Source organism: Myxine glutinosa, chromosome 11 (assembly GCF_964187855.1).
Source record: "Myxine glutinosa chromosome 11, kmMyxGlut1.1, whole genome shotgun sequence".
In the NCBI taxonomy this organism is placed as follows: Eukaryota; Metazoa; Chordata; class Myxini; order Myxiniformes; family Myxinidae; genus Myxine; species Myxine glutinosa.
This window is the reverse complement of record NC_136271.1, coordinates 38061401-38075737: the sequence shown is the minus strand read 5'-3', so window position 1 is coordinate 38075737 and position 14337 is coordinate 38061401.

The following is a 14337-nucleotide window of genomic DNA, read 5'->3' as shown; positions in this document are numbered from 1 at the left end:
GAATGCAAATGGTACCTACTACACCTACTACACCTACTACACCTACTACACTGACGGTACCTACTACACCTACCTACTACCAACTACCTAACCTACTGATGCCACAGTGATGGGTAAAATAGTGGCAAGAGGCTTTGGCTTCGCCGGCTCATTGCAGCTTTGCAGTCGGGTACTAGTAGCCGGCAAAGCCGGTGTTGTCAATAAACGCGTACGTATTATGTCGAAAACCAGATCATGCCTTGGCTTGAGAATTCCGAAGCTCAATGGAGGCCGCCATCTTGCGGATGCGGAAGTATGCATAACAAATTGAAAAACGTTCAATAGGAGTTTCTTTCACCCGTCTTTGTTTGATTCACAATCTTATGCACCTCCAATTTATTATTAAAATACTTTAAGACCAACCTCAGCCCTCACGGGCCTGGTTATCTTCAACGAAAAGCATCACCAAACACCGGAACCAATGAGATTCGAGCATTTGAAAAAATATTTCTAAAACCAAATCACGCAATGGAGGCCGCCATCGACCGGATGCGGAAGTTTGCATAAAACAATTGCGAAAAAGTTCAATAGGAGTTTGTTTCACCCGTCTTTCTTTGATTCACAATCTAATGCACCTCTAATTTGTAATTAAAATACTTTAAGACCAACCTCGTTATCTTCAACGAAAATCGTCACCAAACTCCGGAACCAATGAGATTCGAGCATTTGAAAAATATTTTTTGAAAGCTTATTACGCGTTTCGGACGCTGAAAACGGCATCAAATATTCTAAAATTGACGAAGAATAATTTTTTTGAAATCTCGCGGCCGTAGGGGATAGTTTTTCATGGCCAGAAATACGGTATAAGCACTTTACATAAAGAAAGAAAGCTCGGTTTGATTAACAACAGTCACACATTGCCGTTGAAACGGCGCTATCGTCTGACCCGTCGGCACTGATCTTACTGCAAGCTAACTTCTTCTGGTGGAGGAAGCTGCCGTGCCCGGATAGAACCAGCCCTGACAGCGACTGAAGTTAGAAGACTACACACATACTGTGAAAACGTATGTTAAGCCCAGTTAAAATTTCTTAAAATAGGCCTTAAGCTAGCACATCGTATAGTTACTTCCTTAAGCTTCTTGTGACATTTATTGCATGTAGGTATTGGGGAGGACTGTCTGCTCTTCTCTTTTACCAAGTCTTACCAGGTACGGTACCTACACCGACCTACTATCAACTACCTAACCTACTGATGCCATCGTGATGGGTAAAATAGTGGCAAGAGGCTTTGGCTTCGCCGGCGCATTGCGGCTTTGCAGTCGGGTACTAGTAATATGATTTTTAAAAAGGTAATTTCAGAAGAAATTACCCTCCTGCAAGTCAGAGGGTTGTGTTACATATGGTTAATAGAAGTAGAAAACTGTACAGGGAAGGATAAGAAAGATGGTGAACAAACAACTATTTGCTAAAAGCTCTGGATGGAAGAGTGCCATTCAACAGTGTACAAAAGGCAGTTCCACAAACGGGAGGAAAGAATAACAAAATAGTGGAGGTGGCCAGAAAGCCTGCATTTTGGGAGCTCCCCTCCACGTAACAGTATGTACCAAAACAAGAGAAAAATGACCATAGTGTGGTCACCAGCTGCGACGTGTAGAATCGTAAGGATATCCGTTGCAATATGCACTACCAAATTCGACCAGTCATTAAATTATACGCATGCATGCGTCTTTTTGTCTTTCAGTTCTGGTCTTGTCCTTTGTTTTGCGACGCAACATGCTTCATCAACTGATTACATATAATGTATGGACGTGAATGTTATTTCTGTTAATGTTAATGTTAATTCATTAATGTTATTTATTGATGTTAATTCTGGGTGGCAGAGGGATAATTTGAAATGGGCTTGGTCGTTAGGCGAAGTCCGAGTGTATGCACATGCGCTATTCAATAATTACACCTAATTTGTGCCAAGTTCTCTGAAACGAGATTGATATGAAAATATTCATGTTGTCTTTGTTGCTAAATTTATTCTGGTTTCTTCAAACAAATCGCGATTTTAGTCCGCGATGTTCTTACCTCACACTAACGCAAGTCCGAGTATATGCGCATGCGCTATTCAATAATTAAACCTAATTTGTGTCAAGTTCTGTGAAACGAGATTGATATGAAAACATTCATGTTATCTTTGTTGCTAAATTTATTCTAGTTTCTTCAAACAAATCGCGATTTTAGTCCACAGTGTTCTTACCTCATACCAACGCACGTCCGAGTGTATGCGCATGCGCTATTCAATAATTACACCTAATTTGTGTCAAGTTCTGTGAAACGTGATTGATATGAAAACATTCATGTTGTCTTTGTTGCTAAATTTATTCTGGTTTCCTCAAACAAATCGCGATTTTAGTCCGCGATGTTCTTCCTGTGAAGAGGAACAGGTTGAGATGGTTTGGTCATGTGTTGAGGAAGGATGAAAGTGACTGGTTGAGAAGAGTGATGGAAATGAATGTAGAAGGAAGTAGAGGATGGGGAAGACCGAGAAAGACTTGGCTAAAGATGGTGGAAGAAGAAATTCGGGCAAGGGGAGATGCAGAAAATAGGGCAAGATGGAGAAGATTGTCATGGGGACCGCAAGGCTAACCCCCGCTCTAGCAGGGAAAATGGCCTTAAAATGCATGTTGTTGTTGTTGTAGTCCGCGATGTTCTTACCTCATACCAACGCACGTCCGAGTGTATGCGCATGCGCTATTCAAAAAGGCACCCCAACAACAAGAACAACAATGCGGTCCTCTCATAGATCTGCTCGTCGCAGCTAAAAAATAAATTATAATCATAAGTGTAAAAACAAGGTACGTTGTGGGAAAATATGACAAACTGCATAATTTATGATTCAAATTTATTGAAACCTTTGAATAGTCTGAGAATATTGTGCCACCATAAATTCTGAAATGATACATGAGGGTAATAAAGCTTTCATGTATGGAAACCGATGTTGCACCACATCACTTTCAATATTATTTTTCTCCTGTTTTTGTCCATTGTAAGTTTTGTCGAGGCCAAAATAAAATTTACGTAGTAATCCCTTGATATACTTACTTTCTTATTGGGTGTCCAAAAATAAAAAGTGGTGGAGAAAAACTAAGCCAAAAACGTAATGGCAGAATTTTCATCAGCAAAACAAAATGGTCAGCATCAGCAAATGGACACTACCAAGAATTTCAGGAAAAATTATAGTTCAGGTCATAGTTAATTTCAGAATTGAAATTTATTGTAAAAGGAATAAAGTAGAAAATTTCATTCAAAAGTGTTTCAGAAAAAAGGGAGGAAAATGTCTTCTTCGTATACTAAGAGTAGTAGGATTTACTAAGTCTACTAAGTATTGGTATTATACCAAGTATGTACTCGTCGAGGCTGGTGTAAGAACTCGCACATAAAAGATGGAAAGATGTACTAAAGGGAGCAGGAGACAAGAGAGGGAAGGACAACAACAGTAGACAGCAGGGACATCAGGAGATCTGTGGAAGGGAGAGCGCTGGGGCAGGGTTTTTTCAGTTTCATGAATTATTTGGGTTTTTTTCATTATTTATTTTTTATATTTTATTTATGAATTATAATTCTTCCTTTTTTAATTGTTTCAGAGTTTCATTAATTGGCCATCTTCATCAGGCCATCGTCTTGTCATCTATCAATATGTACTTGTATATGTGATAGTATGTGTTTATTGAGATGAAAGCTTCTCACGACCTTTACTTATAAACTTGTGAATGCAGGAATTTAGTTATTTGGTCTGGACATAAGTTGTCGCATCTGTATTCTTTGTGACTGTCACATGGAAGCTTGCACTTAGACGTGAGCCTGTGGTACTGACCTTAATACTTAACGTTGGTAATATATTGTTCGTATATTCCGCGAAAGGTGTGTCAACAAATAACAAAATGAGAAATCGTGCACGTATATCACAAGCGATAATCTGGTGATTTATGTTTGGCTCAAACAATGCTTCTCCAGAACCATCCAGCTTTCTCTTATCATTCACCATGCAGCTACTTTTATACCACGCATAGTTTCTGAGGCTGGGTTGCCAAAACATGTGGGTGGAAATGGGGGGAAGAAGAATGTATCGCCAAAGGATAAGGACATTTAGTGAGTGAAGTTCACCCTAAATGTCAGACAAAGACGTTTGACTTAATCACTCACGGCACAGGCAAACACTGCTGCAGATAAAGGTCGCTGGCGATGTGGAGAGCCCAGCTTACTCAAATACACATGTAAGGCTAAAATCATCCTTTAAACTGTGTTTTAAGTAACAATTGTATAATTTATGGGATGCAGGAAAACTGCTGCAGACCTGATTAACAGAAGTTACTTTTGTATGTTAACTAGAATGACAACAAGTAAAGATACATTCAAAGTACACCATCCCCATGCCAAATAAATAACATATCCTACAGCCTGGTGTTGGCTTAGCGGTTAGGGTGCAGGCTTGGGATTCTAGTATCCTGGGTTTTAATCCCGGTCAATCGCTGAATTAACACCAGGGGGGTGACTCAGCCTGTCATCCTTTTGAGGTCGGCAAATTGAGTACCAGCTTGCTGGGATGAATGATCATGGTGTGTACCCTGGTTTAGAATAGGTACACTGTATCCCTGTGCCTCGTAAGAGGTGATCAAGGGTTGGCGTCAGGAAGGGCATCCGGCCATAAAAACATTGCCTCAAACAGGGAACCATGATTGTCATGGGGGCCTGGGGCCCGCAAGGCTAACCCCTGCTCTAGCGGGGAAAATGGCCTTAAAACGATCATTCATTCATTCATATTCACAGCACGACATTGCCGCCATATAGCACATGGAGATGGAATTGGAAGGGAGCGGTGTACAATAATTGATTAGATTAATTGCGTAATTAAAATAAATAAATATTAATTGTAAAATAATGAATTTCTTAATCAATGGGCTATGTTGACTGGGCTATGTGGTTATGTATGATGCAATGGGCAATGTATGAAAAACTATGTTGATCTTTTGGCCTCAAAAATAATTGGTGGTAGAATTCAGTGATCTGATGTGTAAATTATATTCAAATTTCAAGTCAATCGGATGAAAACAGAGGATTTTACAAATTTGACAAAGTTGTTGACCTTTGGCCTAGGTTGACCTTTCGACCTCAAAATGAATGGCCTTCTTCCTTATGACCAACTCGACCATTTGGTGAAGTTTCTTAAAGATCAGTTTGAAATTGTGACCTGTAGGCTATTGACATAGACAGAATAACTCACCAATACACTTGAAAAATCTTCGATTTTCGCAAGTAACAAACGTGAAGACTGAGACTCCCTTTCTTCGTGCGTCATCGCGGGCCCCATTCGGCGTCTGGCGATGACGTTATGCAGCACCTGGAGCAGCAATAGCAAAGGAGCGGTGTACAATATGGAGAATAGAGGACGAGTCTTGCTCATGAAGGCTCTATTTGGCTCTGGTGAAGAGTTAACGCCCAAAATGTCACCTTCACTTTGCTTCCTATGGTGATTGTCTTATCTCGATAAACGTCCTGTTGATTTCATCTAATCATAATAAAATACGCGATTTGGTATCTGTCTGTTTGATGATTTTAAACTGTGATACATTCTGTCGTTACTTATCCAACTCAACCAAACCTGACAGGAGGACTAAGGGTTACACAATGAAGGTTGTAGTGCATTCATTTGCCCCCCTCCCCAATGGGCTTTTCTCCCCCGAGCGGGTTTTCCCCGCCATTGCCGTCAATGGGGTTGCATTTGAGGTGTATATCCATGTTACGTTAGCTTTATCATGGCATTTTTCCAAGGACACTTCTAATAGAAAAACTAACGATAATAGCATAATATTAAGGAAGTATGCATAACAAATTTAAGACGTTCATTAGGAGTTTCTTTCACCCGTCGTCGTTTGATTCACAATCTTATGCACCTCCGATGTATTAATAAAATAATTTAAGACCAACATCGGCCCGCACGGGCCTGGTTATCTTCAACAAAACGCGTCACCAAACACCGGACCCAATGAGAGTCGAGCATTTGCAAAAATATTTCTAAAATGAAATCACTCACTGGATGGAGTGCTGGAGACAGCCATCGACCGGATGCGGAAGTTTGCATAAAACAATTGCGAAAAAGTTCAATAGGAGTTTGTTTCACCCGTCGTTCTTTGATTCATAATCAAATGAAACCTCTCATTAGTAATTAAAATACGTTAAGACCAACCTCGTTATCTTCAACGAAAATGGTCATCAAAGACCAGAACCAATGAGATTCGAGCATTTGAAAAAATATTTTTTTACAAGCTTATTACGCGTTTCGGACGGTGAAAACGGCGTCAAATATTTTCATATTGACGAAAAATTATCTTTTAGAAATCTCGTGGCCGTCGGAGAACCGAATCAGCCAATCAGCGCCCTCGACACAGGACATCTTACCAGCGCCCTCGACACGTCTGCGACGCTGGGAACGAGGTTGGTGCAAAACAACCGAATCACGCGTAAGCATATGCTGCTCGAAATAGTTGTCATCATATACTCAAATTTCCTAAGCTAAATCGTCATTGCTTTGGGCACTGTTGTCTGTTACGGAGAAAGAACAAGAACCGAAATGAAAGGAAAAATGGTACAACCTCCACCAGTGCTATCATCACTGAAACATGATTCGACAACAGTCCGTGGTAACTTGAGAGAGGTTTTTACGTTGCACCAAGTAAAGCCATCGGATGTGACACCATTGTCTTCTTTTTGGGAATATGCTGCAGTAGATGTCCCTGGTGATGGGTCATGTTTTTTTTGAGGACTGTCTGCTCTTCTCTTTTACCAAGTCTTACCAGGTACGGTACCAACTACCTACCTACCTACTACCAACTACCTACCTACCTACTACCAACTACCTAACCTACTGATGCCATGGTGATGGGTAAAATAGTGGCAAGAGGTTTTGGCTTCGCCGGCTCATTGCGGCTTTGCAGTCGGTACTAGTATTAATGTTATTACAAAACAGTATTAATACTAATAATGTCCCACTTCCCCAATACAGGGGGTTTTTGATGAAGTGATACGTGTATAAATAGCTTATAATGGCGTTTCCGTGGGAGCAACGGCTTTGACAGGAAGTAAAAAACATTGTAAACCACAAACACGTATGATTACGTTTTTAAATGGTTGATAATGCTGTTTGACAAAGAACTGAAATAAGTTTAGAGAAATTCCGACATTAGTCAATGCTTATCACGTCGACGATCGGTCCTGATCGTAGATATACTGCAGTCTGTATACCCCACAAGGGTTAATAACACGACTCTTCCTGGCGCTTCCGTGGAGTTCTTCCAAGGCGCTTTCACGGTGTTTTGATTTTTCCAAAGCTGCTTCTCATTACAAACGTAATACCAACACTTATGTTATAATGTCATGCATGTTCTGATCCTTTAAATGACCTGATCTAACATGTTATAATATCATGCATGGTCTGATCCTTTCAATGACTTGATCTAACATGTTATTATATCATGCATGGTCTGCTCCTTTCAATGATCTGATCTGACATGTTATGACGTCATGCATGTTCTGATCCTTTCAATGATCTGATCTAACATGTTATAATGTCATGCATGTTCTGATCCTTTCAATGATCTGATCTAACATGTTATAATGTCATGCATGTTCTGATCCTTTCAATGATCTGATCTAACATGTTATAATGTCATGCATGTTCTGATCCTTTCAATGATCTGATCTAACATGTTATTATATCATGCATGGTCTGCTCCTTTCAATGACCGGATCTAACATGTTATAATATCATGCATGGTCTGCTCTTTTCAATGACCTAATCTAACATTTTATAATGTCATGCATGTTCCTGTCCTTTCAATGACGTGATCTAACATGCTATATTGTCATGCATGGTCTGATCCTTTCAATGACCTGATCTAACATGTTATTATATCATGCATGGTCTGCTCCTTTCAATGACCTGATCTAACATGTTATTATATCATGCATGGTCTGCTCCTTTCAATGATCTGATCTAACATGTTATAACGTCATGCATGTTCTGCTCCTTTCAATGATCTGATCTAACATGTTATAACGTCATGCATGTTCTGATCCTTTCAATGATCTGATCTAACATGTTATAACGTCATGCATGTTCTGATCCTTTCAATGATCTGATCTAACATGTTATAATGTCATGCATTTTCTGCTCCTTTCAATGACCTGATCTAACATGTTATAATATCATGCATGTTCTGCTCCTTTCAATGACCTCATCTAACATGTTATTATATCATGCATGGTCTGCTCCTTTCAATGACCTGATCTAACATGTTATATCATGCATGTTCTGCTCCTTTCAATGACCTGATCTAACATAAGTAATCGTTATAACAATTGGCAATAATAATAATAAGGATAATAACATGACTCCCACTGCTGCTCCCGTAGTGACCGGTGTACTAGTGGAATAAAAATACTTGTTTTGTCCAGTCCTTGAAAGCTTCATTACAATGGAAGGGACATAGAGAAAATATAAAGGGCACTTGACTTTCTAGCATTTTGATAGTTATGGTTCTAAAAGCATCATGACTATGAATTTGTGTCTTAAAACGACCATGGTATTAAATGATAATATATTATTTATGGCCTTGTCAAAATTGACGAATTACCTATATAATTTTATTATCAGGACACAATATCATCATCAACTGTAAGTTTTCCTTTTCATGCCATTAATTACCTTGCAGTAAGTTTAAGTGAGTTTCCATTACCCAACCCGAGTTATGCTGAGGACATTTAAGGGCCAACCACAACCACAATCACATACAGATCATATCAGGCAAGGAAGACAACTTAGCGGAGAACCAATGGTGGGCATATTGCCACTGATTGCAAAAACCATATGAACCAAGTAAAATCGGCACTTCATAGCATTGCTGAAACGGAGAACAAAAGTGCATGTGAGGTGACAACATTTGCTTTTTATTTGTAGGTTGTTGGACAACTTCATTTTGAAATATGCAAATGTGATTACCGCAATGTAAGATTTATCTCGACTGCAATTTGAACAATGAGTGCCTTTCAATTCAAATGGCATATTCACACCCATTATTTCATTTAAAAATATTGCCATTCAGTTTAGCTCCTCATCTCCCCTCCATCAATTAGTATTTTCACGAATTCCATGCTCTTTTTTAACTTATCACCCACCCATATCTATCGAATGGTCAGGTGTTGAAAACAGCATGCCTAATGGTCTTAGAAATGTCTGGTCCATGTGACGTCATAGAGAACGAAAGCCGGCTCCCAATTTGGCTGAAGAGACCACCTGCCTTGGCCGAATGGGCAGTTACGTGGGGCCTTGCAGACGAATGGGTTAAATTCCACATGAGCACCAATGGGAAGCTGGCCCAACCAGAGCAGGCGACCAATGAACAGCAAGTGTGATGTCACACACCAGACTCTGTAAAAGTTCCTTGTGCGATCAAGTCTATCTCTCGCTCCACAGGCTCTCACTCTGCCGCACTCTCCACAATTGACTATCCTGCCACCCTTCACCACTCCCTGACCATATCACCTCGTCCCCTTTCCTCCAGGCCTACCCGTCCTCTCCTTTCCTCCACGCCTGCATGTCCTCCCTCGGCTCCTTCAAATACCCCGGCCCTGAAGGATGGCGTTCTTTTAATATGGTCAAACCCGTGGCAGCCCACCTTGCGAATTAGTGGTGTGGTGCGGAGGAAGCCTGTCATCAATTTGGGTTCAGACCAGGTCACTCTACTCTGGACATGCTGTTTATGCTGTCTCAACAATGGATGGAGGTTCTCAATGCCAAACAGGAAATCAGAGCTGTCTCCCTTGACATATCTCGTACCTTCAATACGGTCTAGCACCCCGCCCTGCTTGCCAAACTCTCCTCCTACGGTATCCATGGAAATTTCCACTCATGGCTTGCAGACTTCCTCTCCGATCGCAGTCAATGTGTGGCCCTGAATGGAATTCTCTAATCGCCCCTTCCTGTTCAGGCTGGAGTTCCTCAAGGCAGTGTTCTGGGCCCTGTGCTTTTTCTGGTCTTCATCAATGATCTCTCCGACTCTCTTGAAAATCCTCTATATCTCTTTGCTGATGACTCCACTCTATGCCGCTCCATATCTCAACCCTTAGAACGGCAGGCAGCAACCTCCTTACTCTCTGCAGACCTGGATAACCTCACAAACTGGTCAAACAAGTGGAACATGTCTTTCAATCCTGACAAATCTCACACTCTCATTATAATGTCTCTCCAAAAAGACCATCTGATAAACCCTCCCATCTACATTCTCAACAATCCTTTTGAAGAAGTTCTGTCACTCAAGCTTTTGGGTCTCACTATCTGCCATCATCTTTCCTGGGAAAACCACATTTCCAAGCTTTCCTCAAAAGCCAGTCGCCGACTGGGCATCCTCCTTTGTGCGGTCCTTCCTTGGCACTTCTGAGCTCCTCACCACATACAAAGCTTTCATCCACAGCTTGATGGAATACTGCTCTCCCCTCTGAGCTGGTGCACCCGCCTCACACCTAGTTTGGCTTCACGCTGTGGAAACCAAAGCTTTCAGAATCATTGGCATCTCCCGCAATGAAGCTGATTCTGAGGGTCTCTCTCTCTCTCTCTCTCTCTCTCTCTCTCTCTCTCTCTCTCTCTCGCTCTCTCTCTCGCTCTCTCTCTCGCTCTCTCTCTCGCTCTCTCTCGGCAGGTTGGTGGTCTTTCTGTCTTCTACCGACTCCTCTCCGGCCTGGCTCCCCCTGCTCTATCTGTGCTCTGTATTCCTTCAGGACGCATAAGATCTGCCGCCAGCAACCCTCTTCTTGTGAAATTGCCAAAATCAAGACTCTCTGCTCACCTTCACTCTTTCATTCCTCTTTTCTCCTGCCTCTGGAACAAACTCCCACACTCTCTTCAATCCCACTTCTTCCTCCAGGTCTTCAAAAACAGCTGTTCACCACCATCTCTTATCTTCCCCCATCCGAATCCATGATATTTTCTAGCCCTGTTAATACACCCCAAATCCACCTCTTTCAATCTTCGACTTCATTCCTGAAATTCCTAGTAGTGTCCATTTGTTGTAAACCGTGATCCCCCTCCCTATCCCCTACCCACCCTGCCCTCTCCCACAGATCTCCTGATGTTCCTGTTCTCTACTGTTGTTGTGCTTGTGTGCTTCCCTCTCTCTCTCCCCCTCTTGTCTCCTGCTCCCTTTATTGTATGTTTTATTTTTTCGTTTATGTTTTTTGTGTTTAATGTGTTAGGTCTTACATGAGCCTCGACTTTGTATACAAAAAATATATATCAAGTCTATCCCACAGCTCCTAGGATAAAGGGAAAGCCTCATTCCACCAGAACAACCAACTTTTCCCCTTTAACTTTCTTGATTCCTCTCATGGGTCTTGTGATTGGGATCATTCAATTCCTCTATTTAGTAAAATCCCTCGTTGATAGAGTTTTTCTGTCTTTCTGTGGTTGGTTTGCCTTTACTGTGTCCTCATCCACCCCATTTTCATTTTAACTCAAACCAGTATTCAGCCTTGAGAGTTGCAATATAATGTTTTACATCTTGCCTTGGGATGGACAACAACTTGTTGCGTGACCTATGTAGTGGCCCTAAAGTTACCCCCAATATGTTTTGGTTTACACGTTGAAAAAGCAAGCTGCTTAACCCCCAATCGCCTCTTCAGAGAATTCATTTGTACCAGGGCCAAGAGGATGTGGATGGGTTGGTCCTGTCCAGTTATTTCTCTGTCAACCTATATTGTCAGTAGGTTAACCTTCAAATCCCCATAACCTTGCCCTTTCACAAGCCCACATTTTGGATCCACAAAAGGAAATCAACTTTAAAATGAGGGAAGGCACACTTCATTCGCCTTAATTGTAAGCATAGTGTAATCAGTGATTTAGGTCCCTGGCCATGCAGGGCAATTGTACAGGTGCTATCAAAATCTACAGTTTTCATGCACAATGCCCTTAGTATGGCACTGAAGTTGAGTACCAAGGACCGATTAAGAGACAAGTACTGACGATATACAACCTGGACAGACACAATCTTAGCCAGAAGCTAGGCATCCCATTAAAAAACCATTTCCTCTTTCCTTGGTAATACTCAGCCGTGGGTTATTGTAGGGTTAGTGCAACACTTAAACCTCCTTGTTTTCCAAAAATAAAAAAGTACAAGGTGAGGAAAGTTCCAGGTTTACAAAGACTTTGACATCATCTGCTAGAAAACGAACATGGGTTTCAAATTTATCTACAACTCAATTGTACTCAATGTGCAATGTTTATAAATGTTGAAGTATATGTTATTAGGCAGGATGGCCTCTAGGTACACACACCCATCTCTAACTTGTCTGGCCTGGGTTAGAGTCACGACCCAGCTATAAACTGTCATTCTGGTATTTCACAGGCAGGATGATTCATCAATGTGTGTGCCGTCCCTCGGATGGACGTTAAACTGGGCATCCCGTCTTCCGGAATTAGTTGATGGATGATAAAGATCCCATGCTGCCCTTGGAAAAGAGTACGCAAGCTGTCACCGACACCATGGTCAAATTCCCTCCTGAACTACTGCAGGGAAGGCAATGGCAAACCACCCAGTATAACCCTTGCCAAGTAACTGCTTTGCCAACACCGACACTCAAAACAGATTTTGGTACATCAGAATCAGAATATTGTAGCGGTTACTGCTGGATGCACACAATCGCCTTGCACCGGCCAGAACACGGCCAGACGCGCCTCTCCCGGGCATGCCCGGACTCACTGTTCCCGGGCACGCCCGAACCTCCCGGGCACGCCCGGTCTCGTCTTTCCCGGGCATGCCCGCTCTCGCCTTTCCAGGGCTCGCCCAGAACGTCCGGGCACGCCCGCTATCGCCTTTTCAGGGCTCGCCCAGAGCGTCCGGGCATGCCCGCTATCGCCTTTCCAGGGCTCGCCCAGAGCGTCCGGGCATGCCCGCTATCGCCTTTCCAGGGCTCGCCCAGAGCGTCCGGGCATGCCCGCTATCGCCTTTCCAGGGCTCGTCCAGAGCGTCCGGGCATGCCCGCTATCGCCTTTCCAGGGCTCGCCCAGAGCGTCCGGGCATGCCCGCTATCGCCTTTCCAGGGCTCGTCCAGAGCGCCCGGGCACGCCCAGCCTCGACTTGCCAGGCCGCAGCCAAACACGCCCGGGCAGGTCCAGACTCGCCTTTCCAAGGCTCGCCCTTGACACCCGGGCATGCCCGGTATAGCTTTTGCCGGGCAAACTTCCCGACATAAATGTGTATATATATTGCTGCCTGATAAACGGGCTTGGGAGAATACCTGAGCTGTTTTGTTTCAATAAAGCAACTCGGACGAATTCCGTCTTTGGTCGCGTCAATTCTTTCGACTCGCGTTGGAGCGCAGTTCCTTCAATATGTTATTATTTGTTTCAAAGAGCGTCTTATAACATACACATATCACTTGCAGAACACAAGCAAAGGTATAAATAAAACAAGCATTCTGAGTATTGCGCTGCAATACATGTCCCCTACCGGCAGTCTGTCGTCCGGAAAACTGTTGGGGAAATTACCAAGGGTTATTCACCCACAGGTTCTGAATCGTTCCCAATCTCTAATTACCTCAGGACGGGCTCACCTGTGATTCGCACTCGGGACTTCGATTTATACACCTTGCAGACAGGTGAGCAGAAGCACGAGAAAAAAAGTTGTTGATAAAGAACCTTTCGAGTCGCTAAATATCAGTAATTTATTATATTTTCCGGTTCACGATCAATGATCGATGTATATATATATATATATATGTTGCTCGGCTTGGCTCCGCCTCTTCGGAAAGCGCGCACTGTGTCTCGCTGTTGACGTTCGCGAGACGAGGCTGAGGGCGCGCGGTGCGGCTTGAGGAGAACTCTAGAATAAACAAGAGATATCCATTTTAAAAATATTTTCGTTTAATTAACGATATCTGCCAAACCACGTGCCCTATCGCAAATTATATAAGGACATTTTAGTAGATTGACATGCCGAACATATCTGTGAAGTTTCCCCTCGATTGGATCAAAAATGACGGAGGAGCTCGGTTTTAAATGTTCATGCTTAAAAACGTAATAACTCTGAAACCATGTGACGTATGACGTCATGCTCGCTGCCTTTTTTGTTCGTCATGGGTATGCGATTCTGCCTGCAAAGTTTGGTCTCGATCTGTTCAGCCGTTGCAGAGAAAAAGGGGTTTCCGTGTTTTCAAGAAAAACAATATGGCGGCCGAACCACGTGACCTGTAACATCATAATTACCATTAAAATATTCTACAGATCGAGTCCCTCCTATGGTGAAAATTTTATCTCAATCGGTC